Genomic DNA, 22,694 nt, shown 5'->3' with positions numbered 1-22,694 from the left:
GTAGAAAACCTACAGTGATTGAGATTTCCACTAGGTGAAGAATTAGCCACTGATCATATCTTGCAGTCATTGCCCGATAGCTATAGTCAATTTTTCATGAACTACAACATGAATGAAATTGATAAACCACTGCCTGAGATGTTGAGCATGTTGAGAACTGCTGAACTCAACTTTAAGAAGGCAAAGCTTAGTACCATTTTGATGGTGTCTAAAGGCAAAGGCAAGTGGAAGCCTAAAGGTAAGGGTAAGACCCAATCCAAAGGCAAGGGCAAGACTCATGCATTGAAATCCAAAGGTGGGGTTGCTAAGGAAGGAACCTGCTTCCATTGTGGTGAGACTGAACACTGGAAGAGGAACTGCAATATGTACCTAAAGGAACTGAAACAGAAGAAAAGTGAGACTTCTGCCTCAGGTATATATGTTATAGAAGTCAATCTATCTATTTCTTCTTCCTAGGTATTAGATACCGGATGTGAGTCTCATATTTGTACTAATGTGCAGGGGTTGAGAAATAGTAGAGCGTTGACAAAGGGCGAAGTGGAACTATGAGTAGGCAATTTGATATTTCCTAATAATTTAAGAAATTTTTTAAGAATAGAATATTTTAATAAATCTAAAAATTCTAGAAAAAATTAATTCTATAATCTAATTTATAATATTTCATATCTGGATTTTTTTTAAAAAAAAAATTTCAGAATATTTTCATATTTGATATTACCTAACAAATTAGAAAATTTTCCAAAAATAGAATATTTCTTAAAATTCAAAAATTCTAGAAATGATAATTTATAAATTAAAAGAATATTTATAAATTTCATTTTTTGAAATTACATCATAAACTTTCCAAAAATGGAATTTTCTAACAATTTAGGAAACTTTCTAAAAATAGAAAATCTTAATAATTCCAAAAAAAAATTTAAAATTAATTACAATACAAATTATGAACTATAAAATAATTTTACGATCATTTTGAAGCATGATCAGGCTCTAATACCATTGTTGGGATATATCCGATGTGGTGTGTGCTAAAACACGTTTTGTGAACATGCACAGCGGAAAATAAAATAATAATAATTCCTAAATTATTACATCACATACACCACATGCATACAAGAATACAATATGTCAAACATGATCACATAATTAAATTTTTACGGAAAGTAAATTTACCCTAGGTGTACCTTATGGATGACATATAACGAGAAGGGCATCAACTGTAGTGACGTTGTCGAACCTCACCTCTATTCGTATTCATGTTGAGATCCTCAAGTTAACTCCTTGAGTATAAACCTCTCCTTCAGAAGTTACTAGCCACGAGTGAAGAAGAGGGATCAAGAAGAAGAGGAAGAGAAGGACACAAGGAAGAGATTTCTTCCTTATGGTGGTCACAACAACAAGGGGAAGGGCTTCCCCTTGTTGGCGGCGGAAAAGAGAGAGGGGAGAGGAAGAGGAGAAGAGAAATTAGGTTAAGGTTTTTCAAAAACCTTATAAGCCAATTAATGATCTCATGTGTAAAATTTTCTCTCAATCATATCAATATATAATCCTCATTAATGAGTTGGATTAGAAAGCCCAAATCCAACCCATTAGTCCTTAACAAAAAATTAACCCATTATCCTCTTGGTTTGGTTCACAACTAAACCAAGTTGGTTGATGATTAAACCAAATATGGTCCAATTCTTTCATAAGAGATGTGACATATCCGTGCTTCCATTGTCATAAATATTTCTATATTTATCTTATGTATGGTCCAACTAAATATTTATCTCTTGATCTAAGAATCTTACTCTTTAACTTATTTTACGTCTTTTAGAGACTCGTTAGTGCGTGTGACCCAATATTTTCATAGTTTATCTTGGTCATCTATAATTAACTACTTAATTATAGAACGATCATGATGACACCTAGTAGTACATCATGATCCCCAATTAGCCAGAAAATCATAGTTGATCTTAGAATTAATTCTAAACCCTTCAGTAGCTACAGTGAGTCGTGCCTTATTCCTTTCACTCATCTTATACCCATTTGGTTGAGGACATGGTCTATGTGTCTTGTCCCCACTAGGCTAACTACGCCACACCTAGCCCAAGTAATACTTTATCGTTCTATAGATTCAAATTACTTATACATGTGTACAAGAGTCTCACACTCTTAACATGTGATGCTTTGGCCAAAGACTTTAAGTAATAATCCTAACAAGTGATCATAGGGTATACGTCTCATCGCAAGGAGTGGTGAATCTTCTGTGGACTATCCAAACACCTTCGGGCACTTCAACTTATACCCAATCATTCCAGGTCCACACCTCAAAGAGATGCTTACTTAAGATGTCAAAGTATAAGTCTCGATGACTAAGATGACTTGTATACCTCAAGTCGAAGGAAACTTGCACTCATACTGCAATAAGAACTTCACAAACATATCTATATATATATATGTAGAGAACCATATGAAGTCTTATAATGAGTCACTCCAATGAACTAATTGCCATAACCAACATTCACGTTTAACTCTCGACATATCAATGTCTCCAGCCAGTAAGAAAAATAGCTGTTTGGCCGAACTAAGGAGTAAAACCCGTGATAGTCTTATAGAATTCATGATGTTGGAATGCATCAATTCGACGACTAGGGAAATTTTAATATATTCATAATTGCACATGTAGAGATAATCACTAGTTGTAATCTAATCACAAATTCTCTCATGCTATGAATTATATTACTGACTTTCAGTGCTGACTAGTTCAGGGCATAGACGAGCCAGTCTGTTGAATTTTTTCACGACCTCCTCAACTGAAAGGTTGCCTTGACGAAATTCGGTGAACTCGTCATAGTGGCGGTTTGTGACCCGCATGTGAAAGAACTCCTCAAAGAATTCTCTCTCGAAGTCGGCCCATGTCATCTGGTTCACTGGGCGCTTCACCTTAATCCTCTCCCACCACATACGTGCATCTCCTGCCAGGCAGAAGGAGGCGCATTTCACCTTTTCATACTCTGGCCAGTCCAGGAGCTCCATCGTACTCTCCAATATTTTGAACCAGGCTTGAGCATCCCATGGTTCAAAGGTGCCTGAGAAGTTCTCTGGTTTGATTTTCTGCCACTGGATCAGATAGGCTTCTCTCCTTGCCCCTGCTGCTGTGGCTGCTGGTGCTGTAGGTTGGACTGGTGGAACCTCTATCACTACTGTTCAGCTAGTTGCTTCTGTAACTGAGCCACTACTTCTGTAAGGTCTGGGGGAGGCACTGAGCTATCTGCCTCATGCTGGGGCTCAGTAGCTGGTGCCCTTCTAGCTGGGCGTCCTCGTGCCATTTTCTAGGGAAAAAGAGGACATACATAACTAATACAATCATATTTACATAACTACTGTTATCTTGTTAGATGCTATCATATATGAACATGCTTTAGTTATCTATAAACATGAAAGCAAGAAACATAAATAAAGTGAAAGATATTCTTACTTGGAAGCTGCAGGTTCAATGCTGATGTGTGTGTGGAGGAAGTATGGAACTTGCTCTGATACCACTCTGTAACAACCCACCTTCTACTGACTAGGCTGTAAGGCCGGGGGCTACATTATGCTAAACTATTCTTGGGCTATCACTGAATATTAAGGTGCGGAAAAGCTGAACTAATTAAAACTCTCTGCTATTTTCTATAAAATCTGGAATTTACATTCAGAATACACTTCTGAAGTTGTACATATGCTAAAGAAGGTAACCTAAATTTTTATTTAATCAAAAAGCTGAAATCAGACACTCTAGCTGAAATCAGACTTTCCAATCGATCGGCTAATCGATTGGAGTTATTTAATCGATCCACTGATCGATTCAACGTGCTACTGTGCACAGTGGGCCAATTCTGGATCAATCGGATGATCGATTCAGCCTGGCCAATCGATCCGATAATCGACTCAGAGGCTCTCTGTTCGCGGAATTAAATTCCCGATTGATCGGCTGATCGATCCATGGCCAATCGATCAGTTGATCGATTCAACAGCTCTCTGTACGCGACAGATTACCTCTCAATCGATCGGCTGATCGATTGGGGACCCTCCAATCAATCGGCTGATCGATCGGAGCTCTGATTTCTGCTGCATTTCAGTAATTTCGTGTACCACACGAATGTATCACCTAATAAACACTGGAATATTACTAAGCATGTCATGATTCATAATTTACTGACTAACATCAAGGTAACTAGAAGTCTAGGCATAACATTTAGAATCTAAAGAGGTGCGGAAAATGAAATATAAGGAGTTCTAATCCTTTTAAGCTTGCTAGTCTCCAAGGGTCTTTATTCCAAGTTCCTTCTCACACACATCTTGTCGCATTGCCCTCCAGCCTCCGCTAATCCATCTTCCCTTTACCTTTATCTGCAGTATAAGGAAAATGAAACTATAAGCTTGGGAGTTTAGTAAGAATCATCTACCTCACAAAAACATGCATTAGAAGAAATCATGCTTTCAAAGGATGCTATTTGAAATACATGCTGATGATCATGCTGAAAATGCTAAAACATGGCATATGGACATACAAGTCATGACAATCAAAGACTGAACATAAAGTTATTTGTTGCATCAATAAGAAAACTAGACTGATACATAAGCTAAGCTAAAATTTATGTTAGATTCATGCTGAAGCTGTATCATGTTCACATAACTAATTTGTGAAGTTTTGAAAATTATTTTCATAAGTAGATAAAAATACTAATCATGCTTATGATGGGCCTGACAACTGTACTTGCTATGCGCGCATCCCTAACTAGACCCGAGGTAGCTAGTCCCGAATCTAGTAGGGTTTACTAGGTTATCTAAACCTAGGGATGACTATGGGAACCCAACCTAAGGACAACTAAGAGTCCCAATACAGTGTCACTGATAAAAGTAAAATACTATTCATAACTGATTTATCTCATCTTGCTCCTACTAGGTTATCTGAACCTAGAGCTAGGTTATCTGAACCTAGAGGCGACTATGAGAGCCCACCCATTGGACTGTAGTCCCATATAAACTGAAGCAAGACTATGTATGCTATTTAAAATGCATCTATGGCATTTAACTGAGTTATTAATATGCCTACTGTAGCGTATAACTGTACTAGTCATTTTATCGAGCACCTGGCGTGCTTTATTTCTGCATGTGGCTGCACTAAGAATAAAAATGCGAACTAAGAATATAAAAGCATACGATTATCTACTTATACTGTAGGTGAGGGGTTACTTATATCCTGTGCTAAGTTTTCTTACAATCCGTTCACTAGGTTTTTCCGAAGAAGAGATCTCTTCGGCGATCTTCTTACGTCTACGCGTTCTTCTCGCGGAGAGGGGCGTCCTCGTGCCGGAGTTGTCGCCGGAAGGTGCTCCTACGACCCTAGGGATGGAACCCTAGGTTTTCTTAGGCTTGGGCGCCGAGAGGGTGAGGAGGAGAGAGGGCGGCGTGTGAGGGTGAAGGTGAGGGAAAATTGTCGATCAAAAATACTAAATCCCCACTTAAATTCCCTATTTATATTAAGTGATTAATTCGACCCAACTCAATCATAAATATAATTCCTCTCCTCTTCTTTCAGCACACCCCTGCTGGGGTCCCTTGGTTACTAGAGTCACCCTATAAGTCATAGAGTCCATAGGTTGTGGGTTTAATTCCCGCTTAGGTTGTTTTACATTTTTATTTAATTTTGCTATTTCCACTACTCCAAAAATTCCCTAAAAATATTCTAAAATTCCAGAAAAATAATAGAATATTTCTAAAATTTATTTGAGAATTCTCGTGCGTTATAATCCCCCATAACTTATAAAAAGTTCGTCCTCGAACTTAGAATAACTCTGGGTACTTCTGTCTCTCAAGTTGCCTCTTCTGTTGTGTGATTTTGCCAAATGACTTTTACTAATGGTACTTCCTTGTTCCGCAATTTCTTAACTGCTCGGTCTACTATCTGGATAGGCTAACTGTCATAGCTGAGGTCTTCGCGGACTTGTACCAACTGGGGCTCAATCACCTGGGTGACATCTGAGATATGTTTCTTCAGCATAGAGACATGAAATACGTTATGGATAGCTGACATCTCCTGGGGTAGCTCTAGCTCATATGCTACCTTGCCAACTCTTCTAGTGAAAAGGTATGGTCCCATATATCTGAGACTTAATTTGCCCTTCTTCCCAAAACGCATTACTCCCTTCATGGGAGCCACTCGGAGAAATACCATATCCCCAATTGAAAACTCTAAGGGTCGGCGCCGTGTATCAGCATAGCTTTTCTGGCGGCTCTGAGCCGTCTTTATCCTCTGGCGGATCTACTGTATAGCAGCTGTGGTATCTGCTACTAGATCTGTCTAAAGTTCTAGTTCTTTCTGTCCACCACTTTCATACCAGCAGATTGGAGATCTACACCTCCGTCCGTAAAGAGCCTCGTAGGGTGCCATGCCGATAGTGGCCTGATAGCTATTATTGTATGCAAATTTTGCTAAACTCAGATATTTGCACCAACTTCCCTTGAAGTCTAGGGCACATGCTCAGAGCATATCCTCGAGTACCTGATTTACCTGCTCCGTCTGACCATATGTCTGAGGATGGAAAGCTGTGCTAAACTTTAACCTGGTGCCCAATGCTGACTGTACACACTCCCAGAAGTGTGACGTGAATCTACTGTCTCTGTCTGATATAATGGTCCATGGGACTCCATGCAGTCTGACAATCTCCTTGAGATACAACTGAGCCAGTTGTTCCATGGAGTAGGATATCCTAATAGTTAAGAAGTGAGTTGATTTAGTCAATCTGTCGACTATTACCCAGATGGTATCAAAACCATTCGTGGTTTTGGGTAGTCCCACTCTAAAATCCATGGAAATATCCTCCCACTTCCATTCTGGAATCTGAATAGGCTGCAGAACTCCTCCTGGTCTCTGGTGTTCTTCCTTGACCCTTTAGCAGGTCAGACAGATACTGACATATCTAGCGATGTCTCTCTTCATTCCAAGCCACCAAAAATATTTCTTTAGGTCTTGGTACATCTTAGTGGAATCAGGATGCATCGCATAAGGAGTCCTGTGGGCCTCATCTAGGATCTTCCTCCGTAGTTCCTCCAGATCCGGAACGCATAGTCTGTCACCAAAATACAATACCCTGCTATCAGATACTCTGAACTCTCCACTTTTTGATTCTGCTATCCCTTGCTTGATTTTCTGAATCTCAGGGTCCTGATCCTGAGCTGTCTGGATGTCACCAAGCAGGGTAGATGCTAAGGTCATAGTAGAGAGCTGTCCAACTATAAGTTCGAGACTGAAATCTGTAATTTCCTTCTGTAGGGGCGGTGACAAGGCTGCTAAGGATAATAAGGCGGCACTGGACTTCCTGCTAAGTGCGTCTGCCACCTTATTGGCTTTTCCTGGGTGGTAGAGGATGTCTATGTCATAGTCTTTGACCAGCTCGAGCCACCTGCGCTGTAGCATATTCAGATCCTTCTGGGTGAAGAAGTACTTCAGACTCTGATGATCTGTATACACTCTACACTGAGCTCCATACAACTAATGTCTCCAAATTTTGAGGGCGAAGACAACTGCTGAAAGCTCAAGGTCATGAGTAGGGTAGTTCCTCTCATAATCCTTGAGTTGTCTGGAGGCATAGGCGGTCACCCTGCTATTTTGCATCAGTACTGCTCCTAGTCCCAATTTAGAGGCATCACTGTAAATATCAAAGCTGTTTGTGTTTTCTGGCAGAGTCAGAATGGGAGCACTGGTCAATCTTCTTTTTAGTTCAATGAAGCTGTTCTTACAGTCCTCTGTCCACTAAAATTTTCTGTTCTTCCTGGTGAGAGCTGTCAGTGGTGAGGCTATCCTGGAGAAATCCTCTATAAATTTTCTGTAGTAGCCTGCTAGTCCCAGAAAGCTTCTGATTTCACTGGCGTTCTTAGGTCTTTTCCAGTTACTCACAACCTCTATCTTACTGGGGTCTACCATGACACCATCCTTGGAGATGATGTGACCCAGAAAGGATACCTAATCGAGCCAGAATTCACATTTCGTGAACTTGGCGTATAGCTAGTTCTACTGAAGGGTCTGTAGTACTATCTTCAGGTGCTCTGCGTGTTCTTCCTAAGTTCTGGAATAGATAAGAATGTCGTCGATGAACACGATAACAAACTTATCCAAGTATTCTCTGAATACTCTATTCATGAGGTCCATGAAAGTAGCTGGAGCATTCGTCACGCCAAAGGGCATGACTACGAACTCATAGTGTCTGTATCTAGTCCTGAAAGCTGTCTTGGGTATGTCACCTTCTTTAACTTTCACCTGGTGATATTCCGATTTGAGGTCTATTTTAGAGAACACTGCTGCTCCCTTTAGCTGATCAAACAGGTCATCTATCCTGGGAAGAGGATACCTGTTCTTAATCGTGACTTGGTTTAGTGCCCAGTAGTCTATACACAGGTGCATGCTCCCGTCCTTCTTCTTCACGAACAATACAGGAGCTCCCCATGGTGAGTGATTGGAGCGTACGAAACCCTTGTCAAGCAGCTCCTATAGTTGCTCCTGAAGTTCCTTCAGTTCGGCTGGAGCCATGCGGTAGGGTGCTTTGGAGATGGGATTCGTACCGGGGATGAGTTCTATCTCAAATTCAATCTCTCTGTCTGGTGCTAGGCCTGGTAACTCCTCAAGGAAGACTGCTGGGTAGTCACATACAACTCGGACCTCTTCTAGCTTTTGGTCCTTGTTCTGACTGGTACTGACTACATGTGCTAAGAATTTTGTACATCCTGAATCCAGTAGTTTCTGTTCTTTTAGAGCTGAGAGAAACTTCTTGGCCTTTCTCTATGGTTCTCCGATGTACCCAAACTGTACTCCTAATTCGGGTTGGAATACAACTTTCTGTTTACGACACTCTATGGAGGCACCGTACTTGATCAAAAAGTCCATTCCCAAGATGACATCATAGTCAGTCATATCTAGCACTATCAGATCACCAAAAGGCTCTCTGTCTGCTATAATGACTGGCACTGCTTGGAGCCAGTGCGTGGATGCCATAATTTCTCCTGAAGGTAGTGTTGTCAAAAACTGACCACTGAGTACCTCTGGAGATATTGCCAACTTTTCGGCGAATGTCCTGGATATATAAGAATGGGTTGCCCCAGTATCTAATAAGACAGTTGCACTTTGCTATAAAATACTGATCTGACCTGTAATAACTGTCGAGGCATTCGCTACATCCTCTCTGGAGAGTGAGTAGATCCTCGCGTTCGTTGTGGCTGAGGGGGCTTCTAGTCTGCCATGGCTGATGTGTGGACCATCTAGAGCAGCCTTCATCTGGTGTAATTGGGCTGGTTTGTCTCCGTACTGAATCGGCTGCAGTAGGGGAAAATTGGTCTTGTTCGGGCATTACTTAGCCATATGCCCTTCCTGGCCACATTCGAAGCATCCTCGTGTGCCCTTGTGACAAACTCCGGGGTGGAATTTCCCAAAAGTGGAGCACTTGGGATAGCTAGGCTGTCTACTAGCTGGTCCTCCTTTTGGGTAACTCCCTGGTTTACGTTTGTTACTGGAGTTCCCTTTCTAGTTAGAGCTGTGGCCCTGGTGTTTTTGAGTACCTGAGCCTCCTTGGTGTTTGGACTCTGAGAAGGCTTGCTTATGCTGCTTGATGCTGTTTTGGTAATGCTCGGTGATCAGGGCACTACTTACCAGTTCTTCAGTGGTTTGCGGCCTATGGACGCCGCTGGCCACGTTCAGTGCGATTTCCGGCCTTAGCATTTTGAGCATCAACCGGAGTCATTCTCTTTCAGTGCTGACTAGTTCAGGGCATAGACGAGCCAGTCTATTGAATTTCTTCACGGCCTCCTCAACTGAAAGGTTGCCCTGACGAAATTCGGTGAACTCGTTGTAGTGGCGGTTTGTGACCCGCATGTGAAAGAACTCCTCAAAGAATTCTCTCTCGAAGTCGGCCCATGTCATCTGGTTCACTGGGCGCTTCACCTTAATCCTCTCCCACCACATACGTGCATCTCTTGCCAGGCAGAATGAGGCACATTTCACCTTTTCATACTTTGGCCGGTCCAAGAGCTCCATCGTACTCTCCAGTGTTTTGAACCAGGCTTGAGTATCCCATGGTTCACTAGTGCTTGAGAAGTTCTCTGGTTTGATTTTCTACAACTGGATCAGATAGGTTTCTCTCCTTGCCCCTGCTGCTGGGGCTGCTGGTGCTGTAGGTTGGACTGGTGGAACCTCTATCACTACTGGGGTTGCTAAGTTAGGTTCCGGAGTGGCAGTGGGAGTGTTCTGTTGATTAGCTCTTAGGGTGGCTATCTCCTGTTGCTGTTCAGCTAGTTGCTTCTATAACTGAGCCACTACTTCTGTAAGGTCTGAGGGAGGCACTGAGCTGTCTGCCTCATGCTGGGGCTCAATAGTTGGTGCCCTTCTAGCTGGGCGTCCTCGTGCCATTTTCTAGGGAAAAAAAGGACATACATAACTAATACAATCATGTTTACATAACTACTATTATCTTGTTAGATGTTATCATATATGAACATGCTTTAGTTATCTATAAACATGAAAGCAAGACACATAAATAAAGTGAGAGATATTCTTACTTGGAAGCTGCAGGTTCAATGCTGATGTGTGTGTGAAGGAAGTATGGAACTTGCTCTGATACCACTCTGTAACGACCCACCTTCTACTGACTAGGCTGTAAGGCCGGGGGCTACATTATGCTAAACTATTCTTGGGCTATCATTGAATATTAAGGTACGGAAAAGCTGAACTAATTAAAACTCTCTGCTATTTGCTATAAAACTGGAATTTACATTCAGAATACACTTCTGAAGTTGTACATATGCTAAAGAAAGGAACCTAAACTTTTTATTTGATCAAAAAGCTGAAATTAGACACTTCTAGCTAAAATCAGACTTTCCAATCGATCGGCTGATCGATTGGAGTTATTTGATCGATCCACTGATCAATTCAACGTGCTACTGTGCACGGGGGGATAATTCTGGATCTATCGGATGATCGATTCAGCATGGTCAATTGATCCGATAATCGACTCAGAGGCTCTCTGTTCGCGAAATTAAATTCCCGATCGATTGGTTGATCGATCCATGGCCAATCGATCAGCTGATCGATTCAACAGCTCTCTGTACGCGGTAGATTACCTCCCAATCGATCGGCTGATCGATTGGGGACCCTCCAATCGATCGGCTGATCGATCGGAGCTCTGATTTCTGCTGCATTTCAGTAATTTCGTGTACCACACGAATGTATCACCCAATAAAAACTGGAATATTACTAAGCATGCAATGATTCATAATTTAATGACTAACATCAAGGTAACTAGAAGTCTAGGCATAACATTTAGAATCTAAAGAGGTGCGGAAAATGAAATATAAGGAGTTCTAATCCTTTTAAGCTTGCTAGTCTCCAAGGGTCTTTATTCCAAGTTCCTTCTCACACACATCTTGTCGTATTGCCCTCCAGCCTCCGCTAATCCATCTTCCCTTTACCTTTATCTGCAGTATAAGGAAAATGAAACTATAAGCTTGGGAGCTTAGTAAGAACCATCTACCTCACAAAAACATGCATTCGAAGAAATCATGCTTTCAAAGGATGCTATTTGAAATACATGCTGATGATCATGCTGAAAATGCTAAAACATGACATATGGACATACAAGTCATGACAATCAAAGACTGAACATAAAGCTATTTGTTGCATCAATAAGAAAACTAGATTGATACATAAGCTAAGCTAAAATTTATGTTAGATTCATGCTGAAGCTGTACCATGTTCACATAACTATTTTGTGAAGTTTTGAAAACTATTTTCATAAGTAGATAAAAATACTAATCATGCTGTTGATGGGCCTGGCAACTGTACTTGCTATGCGCGCATCCCTAACTAGACCCGAGGTAGCTAGTCCCGAATCTAGTAGGGTTTACTAGGTTATCTAAACCTAGGGACGACTATGGGAGTCCAACCTAAGGACAACTGAGAGTCCCAATACAATGCCATTGATAAAAGTAAAATACTGTTCATAACTGATTTATCTCATCTTGCTCTTACTAGGTTATCTGAACCTAGAGGCGACTATGGGAGCTCACCCATTGGAGCATAGTCCCATATAAACTGAAGCAAGACTATGTATGCTATTTAAAATGCATCTATGACATTTAACTGAGTTATTAATATGCCTACTGTAGTGTATAACTGTACTAGTCATTTTATCGAGCACCTGGCGTGCTCTATCTCTGCATGTGGCTGCATTAAGAACATAAATGCGAACTAAGAACATAAAAGCATACGATTAGCTACTTATAATGTAGGTGAGGGGTTACTTACATCCTGCGCTAAGTTTTCTTACAATCCGTTTGCTAGGTTTTTCCGGAGAAGAGATCTCTTCGGCGATCTTCTTATGTCAACGCGTTCTTCTCGCGGAGAGGGGCGTCCTCGTGCCGGAGTTGTCACCGGAAGGTGCTCCTACGACTCTAGGGATGAAACCCTTGGTTTTCTTGGGCTTGGGCGCCGAGAGGGTGAGGAGGAGAGAGGGCGGCGTGTGAGGGTAAGGGTGAGGGAAAGTTGTCGATCAAAAATACTAAATCTCTACTTAAATTCCCTATTTATATTAAGTGATTAATTCGACCCAACTCAATCATAAATATAATTCCTCTCCTCTTCTTTCAGCACACCCCTGCTGGGGCCCCTTGGTTACTAGAGTCACCCTATAAGTCATAGAGTCCATAGGTTGCGGTTTCAATTCCCGCTTAGGCTGTTTTACGTTTTTATTTAATTTTGCTACTTCCACTACTCTAAAAATTGCATAAAAATATTCTAAAATTCCAAAAAAATAATAGAATATTTCTAAAATTTATTTGAGAATTCTCGGGCGTTATAGTATTCCAAAATAGTTTTGATATGATAAGCCAAGGTAGGTTAAGTCCTATTAGTTTTTAACCCTGTGTCTAAGTGTGCAAGAACTTAGGAGCACATGAAGTCAAGCGAAAGACACAACTAGCGAGAAGGACGACGTGGGAGAGAGCTGACGGGCTCGGTGTATCCTAGGGATGAGGTGCTGCTAAAGTAGTATGCGTGTGGACGAGAAGGAGGCGTGCGTCATTTCTGAGGGATGAGAAGCTGGAGTGGAAGATTGCTTGAAGGCCGGAAGTTGGGTTCGAGTGAGCCCTATTTCAGATGACCGAGATCACCCAAGCGAGCGGAGTCGAAGAAGAAGACCCGGACCAAAGAGAACGGAACCAGAGTGGAAGATCAGGACTGAAAGTCAATAGGAGGTTCACTTTCTTGGTTCGGGCACCCGGACTTAGTCCGGGCGCCCGGACTGCCAAACTCCGGGCGCCCGGAACCCTTCTAGGCACGCGAAACTCTTCCGGGCGCCCGGACCTGGATTATTATTTGGTTCACATCAAACGTGATATGTTATGATGGAGATAAAGTTTTATTCCCCTTCAAGAATCTGGAACCCTTCCAGGCATCCCGACCAGAGCTTTAAATACACCCCTGATTCCAAAAGCTAAAATAGAATACTTGTAAACAACTTCTTCTGTCTAACTTTGCTTGTTGAGTGCTTTAATTTCTGTAAAGAGGCTTCTCTGCCTGAAGGAGAATTTAGTACGCTTTTCAACTTTCTTAGATTAACAACCTTCCCGGTTGTAACCAAGTAAAACCCTTCGTGTCTCTTCTTGTTAATTTTACTTAATTTTTATTCAAGTGTTGATTGTTTTTAAGCTATAACATTCGAGGAAGGTTCATTTAATTTTGCAGGGATATTAACACCCCTCTAGCCGACCGCCAATGATCCTAATAGGGTTTAAGATACCGATCTAATGTCTCTAATGGTATGGGAAAGTCTTATGCTAAGGTTGCATATGACTATAGCAAGGAGAAGTCGAGAAATGACAAGGGGAAGTCATTTAATGGTAAGAAGAAATTAACTAAGGACAAGGTGTCTAAGATTAAAAAGGTTAAGTTTGTAGGCCAAGTGTCACCGGAGGTGCACCGATGTGGCCTAGTAATTGTGGATAAGTCACCTAGGGAGGTGGCTAAGACTAAGAGCTCTAGGGGGAGCTCAAAGAGTCAATTTGGGGCCCATGACCAATGGATCTCAAGTGGGTATTGCTTGGTATTCTAGATGAGTCATGGAATCTGCCAAAGGATTTTGGAGACGGACTTGAGTCTCAAATCTAGGGAATTGGTACAAATGGGTTGAGTTCATGCATAGAAATATGACACTAGGGTCATATGGCATGAAAATTGGTTTTTGATGTATAGATGCCATCTAAACTAATGCTAGGGATGTATTGATGTTTAATATGGGTAAATACATCAAGAGGAAGCCAAAACTAGGACTTTAGGTCAATGTTCAATTGAACCATTTAGTTAGTTTTAGATTTTGTGTCAATCTTGGGATCTAAGATATGTACATTTTTAAATATATTTTTCCCAAGTAAACATGGGTAAAATAGATCTCTCCACAAAATTTAGAGATTTTTGGAGGTCTGTGAAATTATTAGTGAATTTCTGAAGTTGGGTTTAGAATACTGTTTGGGCTGAAAATAGTGTGCCAGTCAACTACTGTAGTTACCAGTTGGCTGATAACAATATTTATCGAACACAGAATGGTTTTGTGAGTTTGTTACGATAAGGGTAGTTAACTGGTGCTTTTGATAGTCGACTGATATCATGTTGGACCCCGTGATAGTTTTGATGTGATCAACCAAGTTGGTTAGGTCCTGCTTTGTGTTTGACCCTTGTGTTTGAGTGTGCAGGAGCTTAGGAGCGCAGGAAGTCGAGCGGAAGACGCAGCTAGTGAGAAGGACGGCACGGGAAGGGAGCCGACGGGCTCGGTGCGTCCGAAGGACGAGAGAGCTATGGAAGAGTATACCGGTGGGCGAGAAGAACGTGTGCGACGTTCGAGGGATGTTAAGTCGGGAGGAAGACTGCTCGAGGAGAAGGTCGAAAATTGGGTTTGGGTGAGCCCTATTTCGGTTGGCCAAAATCACCCAATCGCATGGAGCTAGGGAAGTCAAAGCAAGGTGAAAGGATGCTGGAAATAGAGCTTAAGGCGCCTCAAGCCAGTACTGGAGGTGCCTCCACCTTGGAGGCGCCTCAATCTGCCTTGGAGGCGCCTCAAGCTTGAAGGCGCCTTCAGACTTGATGAAGGCGCCTTCAACTGGTCAAAAGTGACCGTTTGCGCTGCGGATAAAGTTTTATCCTCCCACTCGATGGAGGCTGTAAAATACCGAAAAAAATGACGGATAATAATAAGGGAATTTTCCGGAATTTTTGGAAATTTTTCAGAAATTTTTCGGAGCTCATATGGACGAGTTAACGGGGATAAAAACGGGGTTCGGGAAAGCCTGTTTAGGCTACCCATTTAAGCGAGGAAAACTTGAATTTTTTTATTTATTTCTTTTTCTTTTTTTTTTTTTCGTCGAATTCTTTCCCTCTCCCTCGTGCACTCGAGCCGCACCCCCTTCCTCGCCCGACGCCATCTCCACCGTGCCCTAACCGCGACGGTTTCCTTCTCCCTCGCGATTTAAGCGTGGCCGAGTGTTGGCATATCCTTCTTCTGCTTCCGGAGCTCTGCCCTACCCTCTCTGTAGTCCGCCGCACGGAGCAGCGCCGACGCCAATCACAGTCGACGCTGAGCCCTAGCCACCGGCGCCCGTCGCCCTAGCCGTGGAGATCCCCAGCACTGGCCGCCGACTCTCGACCCGAGCAGCACCGCCGCACCCTTTACCCTAACATCGGCCGAGCCTTCCTTTGATCGCCAAGCAGAGCCCCTTTTCCCCGTGCCCTAATCACTGTTGCCGCCCCCACCGCGCCTGCGACTTATGATCTACAACCTCGTCGAGCACTGGCGCAAGGATTTCTCACCGGCATCGATTGCCCAGGTCTGATTCGGCCGTTGTTCATTCATTCTTGGCTGTGATCACTTGCCAGAAGCCAGGCACACGAATTTTCTAGATTCGGCTGTGCCCTAGCATCGTTGTCGTGCCACTGCCGATTCACCTCCGACCCCCTCTGCCCTAGCTTCCAGCCGCGTGCCCTAGTTGATCTTGGAGGAAAGTTAGTTGGAATTAGGTTATTGTTGGCAGTAATCTTTGTTCTGTTCTTGATCCGAACAGTGTAGTTTGTTCCCAGCTATGAGCTGTTTCATTTGTGATATGGAATCTGTGCTTGTTTTCTAGCAGCAAAGCTTTAAACTCCAGCAGCAAAGCTTTAATCCAGTAGCTGATCATATTCGGTCCAGCAGCAACGATCCTTGCTATTGAGCCACAGCGACTGTGGTTAAGGTATAGTCTAGGAATTTGATCTTGTTGTAGCGTGTATAGATTTAAAGGTTGGGAAATGAAGTTTGGATTCGAATTTATTATGTTAGGCCGGATATATATGTATAGACCTTGATCAATTGAATGGTGGAAAGGTTAGAGTTAATGAAGTTAACCCTAATTGATCAATGAATTAGGATTTAGTTTAGTTAATGGATGCATGATAAAATTAACTAAATTAAATATTATGACACAGGACTTTGACGCGAGACGAGTATCTCAACTACCGGTTTGGACTTTTCGATTGGAGGTGGGTACTTTGACTTTATGTTATTTGATATGCATAGTAATGTTTATAACATATAGCAATGATTGTGTTTTGTTATCTGTTTCGGTTGATCACTATTTGACCTGTTACATGCTTGCTTATTTATTGATTTTGCATATCATGCTAGTGTTTACCTGATTATGCTTATTTATAGAGGTAGTGACACAACCATGTTATTTATCATGTTCAGGACCTAGGGTTTTTGATACTTATCTGGTTCGTGTACTTTGATTTGATACACTTCCCGATGGTACACATTTTACATGTATATGGATTATTGCTATGCTACTCAGTATTTTGCCATGCTTAGTGTCATGCACCATTCGCATGATTGCATGTTGTGCGATTGTCGGCTCTATTATTGTTGAGCACATCGCCAGTTACATGTATCTGCACACACGACCACTCATGGGTTAGTGGTATATTCAGGCAGGGTGTGTTGCAGCAGGTGCTCTGTCAAGGGCTCTGTTGGTCCACTCATGGGTTAGTGTGACGCAGCATTGTAGTAGCACAGGGATCCCTCCCCGTCATCGTGTACCGGGAGATGAGAGCATTGAGCTCCCCCATTTATGATTTGGGGTAAGGAGGATAGGTACACTCCGACAGTATCCCGTCCACTCGGTCACTCATCAGGTGTAGTGATGGCAGAGTACACGGTTGTCACAGCCCTACCCACTCGGTCTTACCATTGTATGTAAGACGGCTGAATGGAGAGTAGGGGTGACCAGGACATGTCATTGGCATCATATGCATGATGCATTTATGGGTTCTGTTTGTGTTTGCTGCATTTATTTGCTGCATTTGGATGGATGCATATGTTTGACATGCATACAGGATTTATGACACTTTCGGTCTGATGACCTTGATATCCTTATACCTTGGTCCTGGTTAGTACAGTTTTCTCCTACTTATTTCAGTTACATTTATCCTTCTAGTATCATGAGACTGTACGCATGATTAGTGCTAGATGTTATTTTCTTTATTGTGCATATCAGTTGTTACCCGCTGAGGAGTTGACTCACCCCGTGGATATTTACTATTTTCAGGTTGATGCTGTCAGGAGAGTTCCAGTCGCTAGTCCCCTACAGTCCACGAGGACGTCGTGTTGAACTTTTAGTCTTTCTTGTTTTAGACTATGTTTGGATTTGTTTGTGTTGATATATTTGGATCTTGTATGGATTCTTATTGCCTATGAGTTTTACTGGATTTGTTTTACTACACGCCTGCCTAGACAGAAGAAGAGGTAAGTTGATTTTATCATCGGACTTGAGCTTTATGAGTGTAGTGGAGTAGGACATCGGTTTTGTGCTTTATGGGTGTAGTTGAGTAGGGTTGTTTTTGAGTCATATTATCACTATTACAGTTTGTTAAATTATTAACTGTGTGGGTGATTGTTTATATTATTGTTATTGTTTCGGCCGTGTTGGCCGAGGTATATGTGGCCCAGAGGGCGATGTAGAAAGTTTCAGATTGTTCGCCGTACAGGGGAGATGCTGCCGAAATTTCTTCGGACAGAGACTCCTCCGGGGCATGACAGAGGCACCTTGGACCCTCGAGATCAGATTTCCAGAGGCTATTTAAAAGCCCCTGGAGCTAGGAAGTAAGCATCAATTATTCATTCAACTCTGTAACAACTTCCTAGCAATAGTTCTGAGTCGTTAGTGTGTAAAAGGCTTCTCCGCCTTCAGCAAAGGAGATTTTTCTAGTGCGCTCTTTCATCGCCCTGGATTAACAACCTTCTTGGTTGTAACCAGGTTAACTCCCGAGTCTCTAGCTTTATTGTTTTAGTTCTTTTTACTATTGCTTTTATTTTGAGTTGAAAAAATCCGAGGAGGATATAGTTTTAATTTTTTTTCAAGCAATTCACCCCTCCTCTTGCTGGCCTCCGCTGCACCTACAATTGGTATAAAAGTCAGACCGCCTCAGAAGGACTAATCGCCGACTGAAGCACAACGATCAAGACAATGGCCGAAGCAAATATTCATCCCCCGAAGTTCGACGGAGACTTCGCAACGTGGAAACGCCGGATGGAGGTATTTTTCAAGACAGAATTTGATATTTGCTTAATTATGAAATATGGCTATGCAGTTCTAAAAGATAAAGAAGAAAACACGTGGAGCAAGAAGGAGCAAGCCGATTTTGTCGCCAACGGAAAGGCAGAATTCCACCTGCTTAGCGTGCTGCCACCACAAGAGGTAAGTCGAATCGGAAGCTACGACTCCGCGAAAGACCTCTGGGAAAAATTCCTGGAGCTTCACGAAGGTACCTCGGAAGCTAAGCTAGCGAGGCGCGACATCCTCCGAACCTAATTAACGAACCTTCGGATGAACCAAGGTGAGAAGGTAGCGCAACTCCAAGCAAGGATCAAAGAGCTGATCACGCAACTAACCAATCTTGGAGAAGAAGTAACGAACCGGTACTCTATCCGGTACGCACTCAACACCTTCCCCAGAACTCCAGAGTGGGCCTCCTTAGTAGATGCATACTACATCTCTAAGGCCTTCGAGGTAAGTACTTTAGAAAATTTGTTTTCTACATTTGAATTTCACGAATCTCGGATTGCAGAGCCCATTAAAGTGGAGAAAGCAAGTCAGAACATTGTCTTTAAGGCAAGAACAAATGATTCTGACTCCAAAGCCTCGATCGACGAATCTGAAGTTGCATTAATGGTAAGATGATTTAATAAGTTTTTAAAATCTAACAAATTTAGATCGCAGAAGCATGAGCGAAAAAGAAGAACGGTTCGTTGCTACAACTATAATGAAGAAGGGCACATCAAGGATGATTGCCCGAAATTAAAGAGAAAGCAGAAAGAAAAGGAAAATGTCAAGTACAACAAGCTAGAATCCTCCAAGCACAAGAACCTGAAGGCAATATGGTTAGACTCATCCTCCGAATCAGAACTCGAAGAATTCTTGGGGTTAGCGCTAGTGGCAAGCCATCAGCTGGAAGAAGAGTCAAGCTCAAAAATGAGCATAGATGAATGGGGAGGAACTTTAGGCGAAGAAAGCGACGATAAAGGGGGAGCATCACCGAGTCAGGTAAGTAAGGTACGCAATCTAACCCCGACTCAGCCTTTTCGCTTTATTAAGTGTCTTTCTAAAGACTTATTTAAATTAGAAAAATAAAATACTGAATTAAAAATGAAATTAGCAAAAGCATGTTCACTTGAGATGTACGATAATCTAAAATCAGAAAATGAAAAATTAAAAATTGAAGTTGAAGAATTAAAAAATAATGCATGTTTAAATAAATTTCCAAAATAAAAAATAAGAATTTATGGAAAATTGAACTGGTATATAAGAAAACATCAGGGCCAACTTAGAAGAATACCTAAAGGATATGTACCCCCTAAGTTTTTGACCAACCCAGTAGGAAGGAACCTTTATTGGGTTCCAAAATCTTTGCTAGTTTAAATTGCTCTTTTAGTTAAAAGCTTACAGTGAGAAAATTAAACTTTGAGTTTCTTTATGGAAGCTTTGTCTAAGGAAGTGGTTGTTGCTCCAATAACCAAGAAGGCCAAGTGCCTCGCCACGACCTGGAAGCCGAAATATCGAAATAAAAATGTTTAATTAACTTTCTGATAAAAGCATTAAAATTAGAATTAAATAATGCTTTGAAAAGTTTTTAAACATTTCCTTAGAAATTCTTTAAAAATTTTTTTAATTATCTAGAAAAATGTCTCTTGAAAGTTTTACTTAAAAGTTTTTTTGGAAAATTAATTTTGACTTAGAAATTATCTTGAAAAATTCTAAAAATTAATTTTGACTTAGAAATTATTTTAAAAAATTCTAAAAATTCAGCTTTCTAACTTAAAATTTGCTAAATATTTTTCTTAAATCATTTGTTATTATTACCCCGTTTTTGCTGTGATCAAATGAGGAGAGAGAAGTACAAGTTTAGGGGGAGAGAATTTTTTTAAAAAATATTTTTGAAAATTCTGGTTAACTCTTAATATTTTTGAAAAATTCTGCTTAACTCTTTATTAAGTAGTTGCAATTTTATTTATTGCAAATTTATGCTAAAATATGTTAGTTTAGTAATTTTCTTTTAAAATTACTTTTTGTCTATCTCTTTACCCTAAGTTGAATTTGGGTTGATGCACATCAAAAAGTGGGAGATTGTTGGACCCCGTGATAGTTTTGATGTGATCAACCAAGTTGGTTAGGTCCTGCTTTGTGTTTGACCCCTGTGCCTGAGTGTGCAGGAGCTTAGGAGTGCAGGAAGTCGAGCGGAAGACGCAGCTAGCGAGAAGGACGACACGGGAAGGGAGCCGACAGGCTCTGTGCATCCGAAGGACGAGAGAGCTGTGGAAGAGTACACCTGTGGGCGAGAAGAACGTGCGCGGCGTTTGAGGGACGTTAAGCCGGGAGGAAGACTGCTCGAGGAGAAGGCCGGAAATTGGGTTCGGGTGAGCCCTATTTCGGTTGGCCGAAATCACCTAATCGCATAGAGCTACGGAAGTCAAAGCAAGGCGAAAGGATGCTAGAAATAGAGCTTAAGGCGCCTCAAGCCAGTACTGGAGGTGCCTCCACCTTGGAGGCGCCTCAAGCTTGAAGGCGCCTTCAGACTTGATGAAGGCGCCTTCAACTGATCAAAAGTGACCGTTTGCGCTGCGGATAAAGTTTTATCCGCCCACTCGATGGAGGTGCCTTGGACCCCTGTTGGAGGCGCCTTGGACCCTCGAGATCAGATTTCCAGAGGATATTTAAAGGCCCCTGGAGCTAGGAAGTAAGCATCAATTGTTCATTCAACTCTGTAACAACTTCTTAGCAATAGTTCTGAGCCGTTAGTGTGTAAAAGGCTTCTCCGCCTTCAGCAAAGGAGATTTTTCTAGTGCGCTCTTTCATCACCCTAGATTAACAACGTTCTTGGTTGTAACCAGGTTAACTCCCGAGTCTCTAGCTTTATTGTTTTAGTTCTTTTTACTATTGCTTTTATTTTGAGTTGAAAAAATCCGAGGAGGGTATAGTTTTAATTTTTTTTCAGGCAACTTACCCCCCTCTTGCCGGCCTCCGCTGCCCTTACATACCAGTCTGAAATTGTATTTCAACAATGATTTTGACCGGGTCAGCTTGTATAGGTGTATGAGATCCTTGGATGATTAATACATGAGTTTAGGGTTAATTTAGATGTTAAGTTTCAACAATTGGGATATTGTTGGATCTTTTTGATATTAGGCAAAGGCGGAGAAGTAAGGTTTAGTTAGGAAAATCTGAAAATGCCTTTGTGGTGGTGAAAATCATAGCTCGGGAGCTTAGGTGTAGGGGGAGCCTATGTTTTAATGCATGTTGCATGTCATAATTCGGTGGTGTAAGTCCAAGTATGTAACCTTGGCAACGTAAGTCCATTTGGCGGTGTAAGTCCAAGTGTGTAGCCTTAGCAACGTAAGTCCATTCGGCAGTGTAAGTCAAAGTGTATAACCTTGGCAACGTAAATCCATTTTTTTTAGTATATGTTATTGCTATTTGTTTTTCCCTAATTTAAACGTATTGCCAAACATCAAAAAGGGGAGATTGTTAGAGCAATTCTAATGGTCCGTGCGATCATGTGTTTTGATGTTTAGGCAAAGAATTTAAATTAAGTTCATCCTTGTATTTGATATATGTATTTGAGTTGTGCAGGTTTGTAGGATACACATATGACTCAGCTTGATTGCTTCAGGTCCAGTGAAGGATGGAGCATTCGAGGGACCGTGGACAAGGCAGCAAGGACAAGGGCTGAGGGAAGTGACTTCGAGGCATACGCGAAGGATAGCATGGGGACGAGCCGCAGGCTTGGATGCATCCGAGGGACGAGTGCCAAAGGAAGTACGCTTGAAGGCAAGAGATCAAGGCTGCAACGAAGAGTCAAGTGAGTCGTAAGGGTGAGGGTTCGAGTGCTAAGAGATTGTACTCGGGGTACCAGTCGACTAATACTTTCATCAGTTAACTGGTGCACTTGACTGGGTAGTCGACTGGGGAGCGAATAGAATGTCTCTGTTCGCTCAGCCAATGTGGAGCAGTCGGCTGATACTTTTACCAGTCGACTGGTATCGAGCCGTTGGATTGTAACGATCGAATCTCCACGGAGGGCAATCAACTTGTACTTTCATCAGTCGACTGAT

Source organism: Zingiber officinale, chromosome 7B (assembly GCF_018446385.1).
Source record: "Zingiber officinale cultivar Zhangliang chromosome 7B, Zo_v1.1, whole genome shotgun sequence".
In the NCBI taxonomy this organism is placed as follows: Eukaryota; Viridiplantae; Streptophyta; class Magnoliopsida; order Zingiberales; family Zingiberaceae; genus Zingiber; species Zingiber officinale.
Note: the sequence above shows the minus strand (reverse complement) of the source record.